Source organism: Triticum aestivum, chromosome 2D (assembly GCF_018294505.1).
Source record: "Triticum aestivum cultivar Chinese Spring chromosome 2D, IWGSC CS RefSeq v2.1, whole genome shotgun sequence".
Lineage (NCBI taxonomy): Eukaryota > Viridiplantae > Streptophyta > Magnoliopsida > Poales > Poaceae > Triticum > Triticum aestivum.
Window position 1 is genome coordinate 630662476 of NC_057799.1, and position 12111 is coordinate 630674586.

Consider the following 12111-nt stretch of genomic DNA (forward strand, 5'->3'; position numbering starts at 1 on the left):
ACATGCTTCAGAGCGACGACGAGTAGCTCAAGGCGTGGTACCTGGCGGACCGTGGCCTCATCCTGAACCAGATGCCGGCGACGGCGGCACCAACTCCCACGCTGACGCCAACGCCGCCGTCAAGCCCGGGCGATGATGCCTCCACGACGCCCAACATAGAAGCCGCGCCGACGCCGACCAGCCCGCGCACGCCGACTCCTCCGACGCCGGAGGCCGACACCGCCGTTTTATGCACTGCCTACGCTTCCTTTCTTTTGCACGCCGAACTTTTTATTTGATCGTCGAACTGTGGCAAGGTGATTGCCGAACTGTGGCGCTGATCGCCGGGCTTGTGGCATTTTTTGGATAGCGGGAATGGACAAGTTTGAATTTACGACGCCATGGGGCGGCACCTGGGGGAGTGGCTGGGACCTAGATCGTCCCCCGGGCCTAAAAATCATCGGGCGAGCGCCCGAAATAGCGCCGGCCTATGCGCTGGGGGCCGAACGAGTGGAGTTGCTATAACTTCGTGTTGTTGCATTGGTTTTTAATGTCAGGTCGGCTGAGATTTACCTCAAACCCTCGGCGGTCCAAAGTTGTAAGATGCGAGGTAGCCACTCTGCGCGACGGATCCCAAGGGCGGCATGCGCCATGTCTGGGCCGAACTGTGCAAGGCCAATGCTGCAGTCGCTGTTCCACGGTCCATGCATGCATGCGTCGGAACGACATCCAGATCACGGGCAGAATCAAAGGTCATGATGATGAGACGCGGGTAGGGCCAGATGAGATCGAGCCATCCGGTGTGCGTGACGCCGCGGGGCCAAGGCCAGGGGACGCACATGAGATCATCCGAAAACGGCCAGCCTCGAGGAAAACGTGGCGGCCTGAAAGCCACGGCGCGCATGGCATGCCGGGGCTCGGTTCGTCGACTGCCCACTTGGTTCGTTTGGTCTGGGCGGGTGGGGCTCGGGTCGCCAGGTTCGCCGGACTTGACCCGCTTCCGCAGCGGGATCCAGCCATGCATTAATCCGGCGGCGGGCCAACGATACCGGAGAAGACCATGGCAGCAGCTTGCACGTCGATCGATGTCACGGTGTGGACGGCAGCCACCTGACCTGACCCGACCGGACCCCGCCGGCCGCTCGGCGCTGGCAGGTTGGCTCCGTCCCGGCGGATTGGCCCCCGCCATGACTAAACAACTGTGGAGACGCATGTCATTTGGTTCGCTAACAGGACTGCGATTAATGCAGGAGACGCTACTATTCTTCTGGGTGTTACCGTGCCAGCGTGCTCAGATCACTCACGGGTGTGCCTGCCTGTACTGTACATGTGCCGTGCCGGTGCCAGCGTGAGCGCGTGACACGTACGTACGTTTGGTAGCAAGCAAGCACGCACGTACCACCGTGCATGCATCGGACGGTAGAGTAGCAGCTGATGGACCAAATCGATCGTTAATGGCGGCCGGCACCAGCACCACCACCAGCAGGTGGCAGTACGTGTTCGTTTTCAATGGCGCTGATCCGATTCTTGTCCGGCTGAATCCTGAAAGATTTGGCTCAGTGGGAGACACTGACTTGTCGATCATCGATGGGTTGCTACGGAACACGGACTTTGCAGCGTCGAGTGTGAACTGTTGTAGCTGGTTTTTTTTCTTCTAGAACGGAGACTGACTCGGTCGCTGCTCTTACAGTGACGATTATTTCAAGTCTGAACCGCGTGACAGTACGTAGTCCCTGATAATAGAGTAGTATATAGCCAGACGAGACGGGCCCAGCTAGGCATGTAGCAGTAGGGCTGCGCCTTGCGTCTCGTGCCAACGTTTAGTCTTGCCTAGTTGGCTTGACGTATCAGATCGGACCGGCACGACTCGCTTTCCCGGCGGTGGAACTGGAACGGATCCGCGGGCCCGGTCCTATGTACTGTAGTTTTCACGCGGAGATCTCTCTCAAGATTGATCTAAACACGTCTTATGATTACTTTTTAAATGAACATCAACTTTATTAATTACAAATAATTGTTACATCATCAATAAGTAAAGATACAATCACTCATAGGCTCCTCAAACCAGTCCCTAGTGACGGATTTTTTTTGCTAGCCTAGCAAGTTCCAACCTAACAGGAGAAAAGCCACAACCTAGGAAATAACAATCGTCAACCACTGCTGCCTGCCTAATGTCCTCCATTCTTCATTGTGTCAATCACATTCATATTGTCAGAGTTAACGACAAGACGCTTGCAACCCTCTTTCTGTGCAAGGAATAGGCCGACCTTAGAACCAATGCTTATGCTGTTGCACCAATCAATGTTTCCACCATCTTATGTTTATTTACAGGATCAATGTTTCCACCATCCTACTTTCCGGAATGCAAAACTTACCCTCTGCACTGTACTGTACAGAGAAACGGATACGTTAGGTAGGCGCCATGAAAGTACAGTACTACACATATTACGTGCAGCTAACCACGCGGGAGAGGTACTTGTCGGCATGCCAAGGACCAGACAACCTCTCGAGTAGTGGAGTCTGATTTCGTCGGATCCACGAGTTGGCGCCGTGTCTATGAGAGCAAATCTACGAGGGATCGATCCCAAATGGAGTAGAAGTTAATTAATTATAAGCACCTGAAAAGGACAGCACGGCCGAGTTGTTATACAATGATACTACGTCAGAGGCGACCAAGTAGTGCCTGCCTGACAGAGCAGTTGCACGTACTCAGACACGACAACCGAAACGGCCAAACCATTTTCCGGGAGCCAGCATTTGGCACGACAAGTACATAACGTAACTACTAGTATATGATCATCATAGGGTATGACCGGAGTACGTGCAACAGCAAGCGGAGCGGCACTTCACTTCCAGCAGCAGCAGCATCGAGTTCAAGCTGCCTCCAAAACGATGGCCGAAGACGACGACAGGCAGCTTCCACAAAATCATAATGGTGGTTATCAAGTCAGTCGGGCACACATGTCACATGGTGCCTTCCGATGGTTCCTCAGAGCTGCCAGTCGATGGCGGATAGCCCGAGCCTCTCCAGGATCTGATTCGTCTTCGAAAAGTGCCTGTTCAACATATACACACAAACAGGACAAATCATAATGTGTGGATATTTAGTGCTCTAGCGTCCAGAGGATCCTTGAAAGATAACCACCAAGGGGTGGGGGAACAGGATTTGACTTGCTCGGATCGGCAGGCCCCATGAACAAACAGGGCATCAGATACCACCATCTAATCCGATCTTCCGTATTATGCAGAGCCATTAACAGCAGTGAGTGAAAAGGCGAAAGTAACATCGAGTTGGGAAAGTTTAAGGCGAAAGCGACGGGAGTTCATGGGGCGTGGACGGACAGTAGCATTAGATAATGGTGCAGGTAGAGTTAAAGGTTTGTTCGCTCACAGGATAAATCATCATTACCCACTAGTAAAGAACATGTACGGTGAGACATATGCGAGCTATTAGTGGGGTTTCGTACTGCCTAGCCTCACTCAAACAAGCGGTGATAAATATCATATAGCAATTCAATATTGTCAGTGGTAATCGTCCTTTGTATTCCTGTGGCCACCCAAATCTCCCCTAGTTGGCATACTGGCATGCAACTGGGAAATCTTTATCGTTTCTCTCTTATCTTTCCATCCTTTTCAGTTTTTAGCTTCGAGGGGAATAAATTGCAAAAATCCACTACAACTGGGGACCCTAGCTAATTCATAAAACCATCACCATTCATTTTTCTTTCTTTCAAAAAACCATCAGCATTGGGCTGACAGTTTTCAAAAACCACTGATCGCACGTATAAGCACTTGCTAACGCTAAAACTGACATATAGGTCCCATCATAAGTGATGACGTGGCAAACAAAACTAACGGCGTTTGACTAACCGTCAAAATAGACGTGGGACCCATATGTCAGTGTGATATCTCACCTATAATAAATAAACACATCTATGTGTCCTCCTCCTCTCGATCCACTGTGCATGTAGTGTGCACAGCCGCCGCCGCCGCCCCTATCCGGAAGGATCCCACGTCGAACCGCTGGTCGCCGCCGGCAAGCCAAGCCGTCGCCCCCTCGCCCTTATTTCTCCTCCATCTTCTCTTCTACCTTGTCGCCTCATCTAGGCTGCGTCATGCACGCTGTCGCGGGTCTCCTCTGAGCCGCCCGAGAGCACTGCCTCGCCACCGGTCGTAGCCAGCGTAGCCACCGCCGACGAACCGCTGCCAGACTATGTTCCTAAGCTCATCTTTTCACGCTAGTATCCCTCGCCGACGGGTTCGAGCAAGGACACCTGGAGATGGACGAATCGAGTCTTTCTCTGCCGCTTGCACCGGCCGCTCCTCGCCCTTGATTCGCCGTCTGCAAGCCTGCCCCGAGCCCACTGAGCTCCCCAGCTGCATCGAGTGAGCTCCTCTCGATTTCTCCCCATCTCTCCTGCTCTATTTTACACTATAGCGCCATCCCCCGCGAGCTCCGAGCACGGCCTCCGCCATGGCCGACGAACTCAAGCAGTTCGTGCTCCCTTGCCTAGTCCAGTAGCAAGCGGTGAATCCCCGTCATAGTCTTCTCCCGACAACCCCCTGCAGTCCGGCACCACCCACCGTGGTCTGGTCCCGACGCCCTCGTGCACTCCGGCGAAGGCCGCTTCACCACCCAGAGGTCGGCACGGGACCTCCTGGGCCTGTCCTCCATCCGTGTTTGGCTTGTGGCCGGAAGCCATGGCAGGCGGCCGAGCGTGGTGTTGTGTGGCGCAAAAGCCGGTGGTGCTAGGAGGCTCGTCAGCCGGCAGCTTGCCTGGTCGGAGCCGTGGGCCCCCACGCGTGTACGGAGGCGCGAAAGCGTGTGGAGAAAAGTCACGAGGAGATGGGTGATGTTTTCTTGAACTACGTCGGTATTTCCCCAAAGAGGAAGAGATGATGCAGCACAGCAACGGTAGGTATTTCCCTCCGTGATGAGATCAAGGTTATCGAACCAGTAGGAGAACCACGCAACACCACATAAACAGTTCCTGCACACAAAGAACAAATACTTGCAGCCCGACGTAAGAGAGGGGTTGTCAATCCCTCACGGGTAAAAAGATAGGTAAAATTGTAGTAGATTGGGCAAATAGATCTCGCGGGAACGCGAGATTAAATAAATAAATAAATAAAAATTGCAGAAAAGTATTTTTGGGTTTTTGGAAATATAGATCTGAAAATAAAAGTGAATGAAAATAGATCTCGAAGGAAAATATAATAAAGAAGAGACCCGGGGGCGTAGATTTCACTAGTGACTTCTCTTGAGAAAAATAGCATACGGTGGGTAAACAAATTACTGTTGGGCAATTGATAGAACTTCAAATAATCATGATGATATCCAGGCAATGATCATTATAGGCATCACGTCCAAGATTAGTAGACCGACTCCTGCCTGCATCTACTACTATTACTCCACACATCGATCGCTATCCAGCATGCATCTAGTGTATTAAGTTCATGGAGAAACGGAGTAATGCAATAAGAACGATGACATGATGTAGACAAGATCTATTTATGTAGAAATAGACCCCATCTTGTTATCCTTAATGGCAATGATACATACGTGTCGGTTCCCCTTCTGTCACTGGGATCAAGCAACGTAGGATCGAACCCATCACAAAGCACCTCTTCCCATGGCAAGAAAAATCGATCTAGTCGGCCTAACTAAACCAAAGATTCGAAGAAGAAATACAAGGCTATAAGCAATCATGCATATAAGAGATCAAAAGACTCAAATAACTTTCATGGATAAAAACATAGATCTGATCATAAACTCAAAGTTCATCGGATCCCAACAAACACACCGCAAAAAGAGTTACATCAAATAGATCTCCAAGAGACCATTGTATTGAGAATCAAAAGAGAGAGAGAGGGGAAGCCATCGAGCTACTAACTACGGACCCGTAGGTCTACAATGAACTACTCACGCATCATCGGAGAGGCACCAATGAGGATGATGAACCCCTCCGTGATGGTGTCTAGATTGCATCTGGTGGTTCTAGAACTTGCGGCGGCTGGAATTGATTTTTGTCGATTCCCCTAGGGTTTCTGGAATATTGGGGTATTTATAGAGCAAAGAGGCGGTGCGGGAGGCAGCCGAGGTGGGCACAACCCACCAGGGCGCGCCTGGGCCCCCAGGCGCGCCCAGGTGGGTTGTGCTCCCCTCGGAGCCTCCCTCTGGTACTTCTTTGGCCCAACAGGTGTCTTCTGGTCCAGAAAAAATCACCAAAAAGTTTCGCTGCATTTGGACTCCGTTTGATATTGATTTCCTGCTAAGTAAAAAACAAGCAAAAACAGCAACTGGCACTATGTCAATAGGTTAGTCCCAAAAAATGATATAAAGTTGCTATAAAATGATTGTAAAACTTCCAAGAATGATAATATAACAGCATGGAACAATAAAAAATATTACAGATAAGGTGGAGACGTATCAATGGGGTTGAGTAGTTGCGCCGTCTTTCCTCCACCACGTGGACCTGTCGTTGGGGCCCACTCGTCAGTTTTTCACTTAAATGGTTTTAATCGAGCTATCAACGTTTTGTGAAAACTGTCAGCACAATGTTGGTGGTATTCTAAAAAAATCGAATGGTGACGGTTTTGTGAATTAGGGTCCCCAATTGTGGTGGTTTTTTGCAATTTACTCCTTCAAGGGTGGATTTGAGATTTCATTTATACCCGGGAAAAAGACATTGAACAAGATTTACCAAAACTGAAAGGAAGACGAACCTGCATCCAAAGAATCATCTGTTTGCAGACAGGCCTGATGGATGGACGGATTTCAGAATGTGATGTTTTGTTTCATCAATCAATCTGCAAAAAAGACCGAGCATGTATGTACCCAGAATTTCTCTGTGTTTCTAAAGAAGAAAGATAACAAGCGTGTACTCTGAATGTGTCTGCTTTCCTAATGACCAAAGATAACAAGTATGTACTCTGAATGTCTGTGTATTGTTTCATTATGACTTTGTTACAGTCTGTAGAGTTTCAGATGAAAGTGCTTACCTTATCTCCGCTTGAGCTAAGTTTCCCCGGAGAAGAAAGACTAATCTTGATTTCTTCTGTGACATTGTCTTGATGAAGGCATCTGTGAACTGCTCCCAACCTTTGTTGGCATGTGAGTTGGTTTGGTGTCCCCTCAATACTCAGGAAAAAAATGAAAACTATTTAGCAAGATATAACCCCCGAACACTAGTAGAAAAAAGGCCATTTGTCCCGGTTCGTAAGGCCTATTTGTCCCGGTTGGGGAACTGGGACTAAAGGGTCGGTACTAAAGCCCTACACCTTTAGTCCCAGTTCTTATACCAACCGGGATAGATGGGCCTCCACGTGGTCGCTGCGGCGAGCCCATGCAAGAGGGCCTTTGGTCCCGGTTGGTAGCACCAACCGGGACCAATAAGGTACCACGCGTCAGCAGTTCAGGGGCTGGGGTTTGTGTTTTCTTTCTGAAGGGGGGGGGGGTTTGGGGGTTTTGGGGGGTTAATTTAGGTGTTTCATATATTGTGTTAGCTAGCTAATTAATAGAGAGAAGTGTCCTCTCTTATCTCCGTGCTTGGTCGATGCTACGTACTATACGTATAGAGAGGACTCGACATGCTAGCTAGTAAGCAAATGAAGGAAACCATTAAGTACAGAAGATCGTCATGAACATATGCATACAGAGAGAAGTGATATCGACCTCTCCTTCTCCGAGAGATTGGTCGAACAACAAGTTTTTGTATATCTATCCGACCCTACTGGCTACATATATACAATATAAGATCTCTTACAATATAATCCCCTAATTATATATGAACTCAGGGTCCACATGGTATTCTCCGTCTTTATTGATCACGTGGTCAAGAAAGAATCCCGCCAATTCCTCTTGAATTGCTCGCATGCGATCTGGTGCTAGGAGTTCATCCCGCATCCGAAACATCTAATTTGAAGAAGGGGGTCAATAGATATATATGAATGAATGAAACTCAACACAAATGATGGTAATAAAATAAAATTGTGAATATTATTGCTTACGCACTTCATATTGTTTGTTAGAGTAGCCCCGCTAACAGGTTGTGTGGCGGATGGACTCGCAAACGTAGTATCCACAATAATTACTCCCGGCTTCCTGCCACAACTACTTTACAAGAAATAGAGGTCAATCAAACTGATAAGCAAGCATGCTAAATGGTATTGATGAAACTAGCGCTTGAATCACTAGGAGATGCGCGGAACTAGCTAGTAGTACTTACTTTTGGGTGTGTAAGTCGCAGCTTCCCCGGCAGTCTCGGAGCTTTTGCGGTGAATTTTTTCCAAACCCTGCCAGACAAAGAAAACAATTACTTGATATCAGGAAATGAACAAAGTTGCCGGTATGGTGCGATAATGATCGATTTAACTTACTTCTCGAGCATTTTAGTCATGTCCGCATACTCCTTGGGATCTTTTCGTCTCGAGTCTAAGACGGTTACTAGTCCCTGCTCAAGCTTAATCTCTAGGAGAATATAGTGGAAGCTGCGCACGCATGCATAACTCATCAATTACATTACTATAACCTCGACTAATAAGGCAAACCGAATATGCACAAGACAGTAACACTCACTTGAAGTTGTAAGGAAAGAGTATTATAGATTTGTTTTGATTTTTTACCAACGATCGTAGCAAGTTGGCCTCGATACATTTGGCATGAAATTCAACAGTATGTGCATCTATGAGATTTGTGTTAATGAACCCAATATCACCGATTTGTCTTTTCTTCAATTCGGCGATCTTCAATCTGCATAATATAGTGAGGATAATTATTTTATATATATATATATATATATATACATGCAATGAAAGAGCTGACCTATATATAGAGACTTAATGACAGAAGTAGTACTTACAGACAGTAGCAAGTGACCGTTAATTTATCGAGGGCCTTTTTGATTGAAAAAACTGGAAGAACTCCTTAAATGGAACAGACAACAGCTCAATTCCAACGAGGTCATGCTCCTCTTTAACTCTCAGCGTCAAAGTATCCTTCCCCCCAGACTCTCTGCAGGTTTCCATGTACCAATCATGGAATCTTCGCATCATCATTGTTAGAGATCTTTCATATTTGACGAGAGGCTTCCCGTAATGGTATTTGTGTTCGTCCACCTCCATTGTATCATAATGTACATCGTCGGGCAGGTAATCTTCAAGATTGGTACCGGGCAAAATCTCCGGATGATTAGCGACGATATCGCTAGACACCTTGAGCGGGGGCACGATTGGTTCGCTTGTTCGCCGAGCTGGGCAATTTTTTCCCAGCTCGTCGTTCTGCTAACCTTCGATCATTGATAGTACTTCCTGACCAATCCGCTTCGATAAATGACCTTTCAATAACGATCATAGTCGGATTGCAGCGGAGAAGGTGGTGGTCGCTTCAGGGCATCGATAGTGCGCTTCGCTTTCACCGGATCTATCTTCTCCTCCGGAGGTGGATGTTTCCTTTCTTTCACCACTGCAAAGAAGTCCTTCACTTGGGCTTTCATGATCTCCGCATTTTCCTGTTCGGTCATCTCGTATGGTAACTTCTCTAGAGGCTTGAGAGATGGACCGAATCTGTATTGCCTCCCGCCTTTGGCTGTACTGCTAGACGCTGGAGCAGACGGAGCAGCTGCGGCTGTCTTCTTTCCTTGCTTAAGAGGGGGAGGAGAAGGACTACGACGCGCCTGAGCAGCCAGAGCGGCGGCGGGTCTCTTCCGCCTTTGCTGATGAGGCGGAGAAGGAGGAGGCTAGCTGCTCGGGCGCGCCGGCGCAGGCGGAGAAGGAGGCGGAGTGCCGCCACGTGCCGGAGAAGGAGGCGTAGTGCCCTGATCACTCGCCGGAAACCCAGCCTTCCACGGAACGGAGCCCGGCGTGCCTCGTGTCCATCCAGGGTGCTCAGGATTCCCGAGGGCCATTGTGAGCTCGTCGTTCTCTCTGTCTGGAACGAACGTCCCTTCCTATGCTGCGACAATATAGTCCTGAAGCTTCGTGACGGGTATTTTCAGTTGCTCGTCCGTCCAAATGCACTTCCCTGTTACAGGGTCCAAGGTTCCGCCAACCCTGAAGAACCAAGTCCTTGAACGGTCTGGCCAGTTCAATGTCTCTGGTTTGACCCCTTTATCAAGCAGGTCATGCTCAGCCTTGGCCCACAACGGCCGGGCTTTGAGGTAGCCACCTGACCCCGTGCGATGGTGAAGTTCCTTCTTCACAACATTTTTCTTGTTTGTCGCTGACATCTTCTTACTCTTGTCCGATGTCTTGTGGGCCACAAATTCGTCCCAGTGATCTCTGATCTTCTCAAACCGGCCGGTGAATTCCGGAGTCTTGTCTTTGTCGACAAACTTTGTTTTCAGCTTAGTCTTCCACCTCCTGAATAGATCCGCCATCTTCTTAAGAGCATGAGCCATGACCAACGGCTCTATAACTGGCTTCTCCGGATCCTCCTCTGGCGGTAGGGTGAAATTTGCCTTCAGCTCGTCCCAAAGATCATCTTTCTGCCTATCGTTGACATAGGACACCTCAGGCTCTTCCTCCTTAGGCTTATGCCATTGGTGGATGCTGATCGGGATGATGTCCCTAACAAGAACCCCGCACTGAGCAGAAAATGCTTCCTTGGTCCAGATGGGTGCAATCGGTTGGCCATCGCGCGCGATTTCTGTGATCGTGAACCTTTCATCCTGGCGCAACCTTTTCTTCGGGCCTCGTCTCGTTACCAAAGTTTGGCTTGATCCGGAGGGCTATAGAAGAAGAAAGAAGAGTTAATATATGTACATACCAAAACAATTAATGCATCAATTAGCTAGTCAGAATAGGCTTAATTAATATATATACCTCGCCGGACTTTGCAACAGCTCCCTCCTTTGTTCGGTCACCGGAGCCGTCGTCACGGTTTCCTTCTTCCACCGGCATTCGGTCAGCGGAGCCATCATAATCATGTCCCTCCTCCTCCATTGTTCGATCACCGTAGCCTGCTTCTTCACCCTGTCCTTCCAGACCATCGCCGTCATTAATATACGACAAGACATCAGTTCCGGCTGCAATTATGTCCCGCAGCACCTGGTCTGCTTCCTCGTCTCGTCTGTGCTCCATTGTTTCTGCAAATATTACAACATGGCAATTATTATACAAACATGACAGCAGGTGGATATATTAGTGGCAAACGTAGACCTAGCTAGCTAATCACAACAAGGAATCATATTAGTGGCCTCGACGCTTCTCTAGGGTTTGGGGTGGCCTCGGCAACGCTTATAGGGTTCGGGGTGGCCTCGACGACAACGCTCTTTTAACTTGGTAAATTCTGGATGTGCAGAAAATTGTCTAGTGTCAAAGGGTTCAACAAAACCATGTCTTCATCATTAGGCGAAAGTAACAGGCGCATGGTGGTACGAAGTTCTCCAAAGTTGTTCTGGAACAGAGTCCTGGATAGGATAATTTGTACAAAAAAACGAATTATCCTATCCGGGACTCCGTTCCAGAATAACTTTGGAGAGCTTCATACCATCATGCCCCGGTTACTTCCGGCTAATGATGAAGCCATGGATTTCTTCAATACTTTGACACTAGGCAACCTATCGACCCCTCGGCGATCCTCGACCCTCGACCGCTCGGCGATCCACGACCCTCTACCCTAGTTCCCGACCCTCGACCCCGTCATGTCACGTTTGTCTAGTGTCAAAGGATTCAACAAAACCATGTCTTCATCATTAGGCGAAAGTAACAGGCGCATGATGGTATGAAGCTCTTCAAAGTTGTTCTGGGACGGAGTCCCAGATAGGATAATTCGCTTTTTGGTACAAAGTTCAGCAAGAGCCTTCCGAATATCGCTATTTGGAAGGCGTTTGCTGAAATTCGTACCAATAGGCGGATTATCCTATCCGGGACTCCATTCCAGAACAACTTTGCAGAACTTCGTACCGACATGCCCCGGTTACTTCCGGCTAATGATGAAGGCATGGATTTCTTATATACTTTGACACTAGGCAACCTCTCGACCCCTCGGTGATCCTCGACCCTCGGCCCCTCGACGACCCTCGACCCTTGAACCCTCGGCCCCTCGACGACCCTCGAACCCTCGACCCTCAACCCCTCGACCCTCGAACCCTCGGTGACCCTCGACCCTCTACCCTAGCTTGTTCCCAACCC

The 12111-nt window shown here is 49.0% G+C and overlaps 1 pseudogene; it reads right to left on the reverse strand.

The window, feature by feature from the left end:
• Window positions 1-2968: 2968 nt before the first annotated feature.
• LOC123056107 (uracil-DNA glycosylase, mitochondrial-like) overlaps window positions 2969-12111 on the reverse strand; it is an 18147-nt pseudogene continuing 9004 nt past the window's right edge.